Source organism: Alligator sinensis, unplaced genomic scaffold (assembly GCF_000455745.1).
Source record: "Alligator sinensis unplaced genomic scaffold, ASM45574v1 scaffold505_1, whole genome shotgun sequence".
NCBI lineage: Eukaryota > Metazoa > Chordata > Crocodylia > Alligatoridae > Alligator > Alligator sinensis.
This window is the reverse complement of record NW_005841940.1, coordinates 3,564,192-3,569,536: the sequence shown is the minus strand read 5'-3', so window position 1 is coordinate 3,569,536 and position 5,345 is coordinate 3,564,192. Positions and strand designations below refer to the sequence as shown.

The following is a 5,345-nucleotide window of genomic DNA, read 5'->3' as shown; positions in this document are numbered from 1 at the left end:
ACCACTAATTGTCACAATAATAATCATAATAATAAAAGATCAAATCCAGAATAAACAGCCCCAAACGACAGCTAATAGAGAGGCAAATTTTGACAAATGAGAATTTTTATCCTTTCTAATCACTGGCTGGAAGAAATCAAAGTCATCTACCCAGATGATGGTTTTTTTATTTAAAGATGGATTTGGTGCCACTACGACCTGTTTACAACTGAAGTTAAAAATAAATGAAGACCCATCATGACAGCCATGCCAACATGGGAATGAGGCTGAAGTTGGCTGCTTATTCCCAGTTCCCTTTTCAAAGCTAATCTAGACCCCAATAAAAGCTTCTTATTAATGAATTAAAAATCCTAAAAAGAATTTCATTAGCTATGCATATGTACTAATTAATATGTAAAATAATATCCCACATTAAGTACAGAGCCCTAAACGAAGGTCAGATGAGGGTCGGATTATGGGGCAAAATACTTCTTAGGCCACCCCAAACTTCCTGTCGATGCCACTGGGGGACTGTCCCAAAGAACCCTGACCACAGTCCTACCCAGCCCAAACCATGGTTTGGCCATGCCAGGCTGCCACTGACAGCCCCCATGCCCACAGTCCAAAGTATAACATCTTGAATAAGGAACTGTCTTTTGGACTCAGATTATGGCTAGAAATTCTGTTTGGGCCACAACACAACATACCTCTGTGGCACTGGGGGACTCTCCCAGACACGCCCGACCAGAGTTTTACCCTATCCAGAGTGCAGGTTGCCCGTTCCAGGCTGCTAACTGGCAGCCCCCTCATGCCTACTGTACTAAGCATAATGGCTTGAATAAGAAACTGGCTTTTGGGCTAAGATTATGATTAAATTATTTTTGGGCCACCCCACACCATGACTCTGTGCCACCAGGGGACTCTCCTGGAGATATCTGACCAGAGACTTGTCCAGCCCCAAGCACGGTTTGGCCGTGCCGGGCTGCCAACTGACAGCCCCACATTTCCATGGTACTAACTATATAGGTTTGAATAAGGAACTAGCATTTGGGCTGAGATTACAGATTGAAATCCTTCATAGGACACCTGACACCACGCCTATGTGCCTCCGGGGGACTCTCCTGGACATGTCTGACCAGAGTCTTGCTTGGCCCAAAAACGTGGCTTGGCCGTACCAGGCTGCCAACTGACAGCACCCCATTCCCACTGTACTAAGTGTATAAACTTGAATAAGGAATTGGCTTTGGGGCTGGGATTATAGCTAGAAATCCTTCTTTGGCCACCCCATGGCATACCTCTGTGCCACTGGGGTACTCTCCTGTACATCTCTGACCAGAGACTTGCCCAGCCCAAAATGCCATTTGGCCGTGCCAGGGTGCCAACTAACAGCTCCCCTCCCCCATGCCCACTGTATTAAGTATAATGGCTCCAATAAGGAACCCGTTTGGTCTGGGCTTATAGTTGGAAATCTTTTTAGGCCACCCCACACCATGCCTCTGTACCACCAGGGAACTCTTCTGCACATCTCTAGCCAGAGACTTGCCTGGTTTAACGTGCATTTTGGCCGTGCCAGGGTGCCAACTAACAGCACCCCAGCCACTGTGCTAAATATTATGGCTCAAATAAGGAACTGGTTTTGGGCAGGGATTATGACTGGAAATCCTTCTCGGCCCACCCCAAACCGTGCCTCTGTGGCGCCAGAGGACACTCCCAGACTTCTCTGACTATGGTCTTGCCTGGCCTAAAGTGCGGTTTGTTCATGCCAGGCATCCATCTGACAGGTCCCCCCAGGCACTGTACTCAGTATATGGGCTTGAATAAGGAATTGGGTTTGGGGCTCTGTTACCTGTCAGCTCTGTGTTCCTGAGGGAGCCCTGGCACTGGATTTACAAAGGACTTTTTCTATTTCCACCCCCTCCACCCACACACACGCCTCATGAAACCAGAACTAAGCAGAAGAAAAGTTTAATAGGCATCTCAGACCGTACATTCCCCAGTCCCAGTATGGGAGGCCTATTTAAACTTGATTGACTAAAACTTGGTTGCAGGGGTTAGGGAATGCTGAGGCAAGAGATTGAGTCAGAGTGGGTATGGGCGACATTTGAACAATGGTTAATGGTTCATCACAGCGTCCAGCCCGTTGGAGCCCTGACCAGAAATGCGGTCGTACTTTTCCCAGGATGATTGGTGGAAGTCCTCCCCACGAAGTTTATGGACACTCCAAGGAATCCCCTTAAGTCTGTTAAAAGACTACAGTAAAATCTGAAAGTCATGCTAAGCTGAGGCTTATTCACAACAGGTAGAATACAAAACACTGATGATGACTTCACAGTGCAAGCATAGCTAGGCCATCTGAGAAGAAACAATGTGGTATCCCTTCCAGTATATCTTCTATATTCATAATAATTTCAAGATGGCTCCTAGGCGTCTGGTTACTCCTTAAAACTTGATGTTTTTCCTGGTTGTTAATCAGTTTCTTGAGATGTTCCAAACCAGATAACCCCTTGTCACTGAAAAAGGTAATTCATTTAAATTGAAACTGTTTATATAACAGGAATTTCCATGTCACTTATGTCTTGGGACCCTCTTGATTTACACAATTAAAAGAATGCTTTGAAGAGGCTGGACTAAGGGTATAAGAAAGCTGTAAAGCAGCAAACAGAGTGCTTCAAGAGAGGGGGGTCCACTCATCAAGAAGCTACCACTACTAAGACAGTTAGGGAAAAAAGATTGGGATGTGCTGAATTTGAGACACGTAAGGGGATCAGCTTGTATAGGCTGATTGACCCAGTTTGGCTCAGACGTGCCCTAATGAACTGCATGCTGGCCCATGAGGGTGTCAGCTGGACACCCAGCCGGATTCAGAGGTATTCTGTTTACCTGTGTGCTTGTGTCTGACTGCAGTGTATTGTTACCTTAATGAACCTATTCCTGGCACATGAAGGTGTCAGCCTGTACATGCTGATAAAGAATGTACATGATGATAAACATGCTGATGTTAATATGTGTGTGTGTGTGTTTGACTGATTTAGTGGCTGGAGGAACCCAGCCCCATTGAAACAGAGTCCTGCAAGATAGCTGCATTGGGGGTGAGGACTTGCAACAGGGAGAGATACAGATCCGCATAGAAACACAGGTAACACAAGCAGCACATTGATAGAATTGCAAAGACCCTAGAAATGTACCCCTAATAAATGAGCACACCCCAAAGTGATAGGCAAATCTGGTAACAGCTGGGATTATGGCTGGAAATCCATTTTGGGCCACCCCACACCATCTGGGCCAGGCAAGACACTGGTCATCAATTCAGTCTGTAATCTCAGCCCAAATGCCGGGTCCTTAGTCAAGCGTGTATACTTAGTACCTTGGGAATTGGGGGCTGTCAGTTGGCAGCCTGGCATGAAGAAACCACGCTCTGGTCCAGGCCAGACTGGTCAGTGGTGTCCCAGAGAGTCCTTCAGTGCCACAGAGGCATGGCGTGGGGTGGCCCAAGAAGGATTTTCATCTCTAATCCCAGCCCACAAGAAATTCCTTACTTGAGCCTGTATACTTAGTACAGTGGGGATGGGGAAACTGGCCCAAACGGTATTTCCAGCCATAACCACAGTCCAAAACCAGGTCCTTATTTGGGTCCATGTACTTAGTACAGTGGGCATGGGGGGCTGTCAGTTGGCAGCTTGGCACACAAAAAACGCACTTTGGGCCAGGCAAGACTCTGGTCAGAGGGGTGTGGGATAGTATCCGGTGCCACAGAGGCATGGTGTGGGGTGCCCCAAAGAGGATTTCCTGTCGTCAACCCAGCCCAAAACCCAGTTCCTTATTCAAACCCATATACTTAGGACAGTATTTGCGGGGGGCTGTCAGTTCATGGCCTGACACAGCCAAACCTTGTCTTCAGTTGGGCAGGACAGGAAGGGGCTATCCTAAACTACAGTAAGGGGATGTAGCTCAGTGGTAGAGTGCATGCTTTGCATGTATGAGGCCCTGGGTTCAATCCCCAACATCTCTACTTTTTGCAGGGCAGGCCATATGAAGAGAGCCTAAAAGGCCTGAACCTATTCAGCCTCCACAAGAGAATGCTGAGATAGGATCTGGTGGCCATTTACAAACTCATGAGGGGGGACCAGAGAGATTTGGGGGAAGCTCTGTTCCCCTGGGCACCACCTGGGGTTACTAGGAATAACAGCCTCAAATTGTTAGAGGAAAAGTTCAGGCTGGACATCAGGAGACATTACTTTACAGTTAAGGCTGCCAGGCTCTGCAATGGGCTCCCAAGGGAGGTGGTGCTCTCTCCTACCTTGGGGGTCTTCAAGAGGAGGCTGGACAGAGATTTGGCTGGGGTGTTATGATCCTGGCACCCATTCCTGCAGGAGCGGGGGAGTCGGACCTGATGATCTGTTTAGGTTGTTTCCGACCCCAAGTACTACGATACTATGACTCTGGTCAGAGATGACCAGGAGAGTCCCCTGGTGCAACAGGGACATGCTGAGGTGGCCCCAAACAGATTTCCAACCATAATCCCAGCCCAAGATCCATTTCCTTACTCAAACCCATATACTTAGTACTGTGGCTGTGGGGAGCTGCAGGTGGCATCCTGGCAGGGCCAAGCCACGAGTTGGGCCAGGCAAGCTGTGGTCAGGGATGTCCAGGGGAGTCCACTGGTACCACAGAGTGATAGTGTGGGGTGGCCCAACAAGCATTTCCATCACTAATCCCAGCCCAAATCCCAGTTCTTTATTCAGCCCCATATAGTTAGTGGCATCTGGGGGGACTATCAGTTGGCAGCCTGGCACAGCCAAACCATTTCCTGGGACGGGCAGGACTCTGCAGGGATAACCAGGAGAGTCCCCATGTGCCACAGGGGCATGGCTTTGGCTGGCCCAAGAAGGATTTCTAGCTATGATCCCAGCCCTAAGTCCAGTTCCTTATTTGGGTCCATATACTCAGCACAGGAGCTGGCATGCTGTCAATTCACAGTCTATCACGGGCAAGCCGCGTTTTGGGTCGGGCAAGACTGGTGAGAGATGTCCATCACAGGGTCCCTGGGGGCACAGAGGTCTGTCATGGGGTGGCCCAAGGATTTCTGGCTATAATCCCAGCCCAAAAGACAGCTCCTAACTCAAACCCATATATTTAGTATAGTGGCTGGGCGGTTGTCAGTTGGCAGCCTAGCATGGCCAAACCGCACTTTAGGCCGGGCACGACTGTGGTCAAGGTGCTTCGGGAGAGTCCCCCTGTGGTGTCAACAGGCAGTTTGGGGTGGCCCAACAAGTATTTTGCTCATAACCCCATCCTAATCTGACCTCCGTTTAAGGCTCTGTACTTGATGCAGAATATTATTTTACATATTAATTAGCAAAAATGCA

General features: G+C 48.6%; 1 non-coding gene across 1 annotated transcript; it reads left to right on the top strand.

Moving 5' to 3' along the window:
• The first annotated feature begins 3,916 nt into the window (after positions 1 to 3,916).
• TRNAA-UGC lies at positions 3,917 to 3,988 on the top strand. The gene has a single exon. It is a non-coding gene; the product is annotated as a tRNA-Ala (tRNA).
• Positions 3,989 to 5,345: the final 1,357 nt, after the last annotated feature.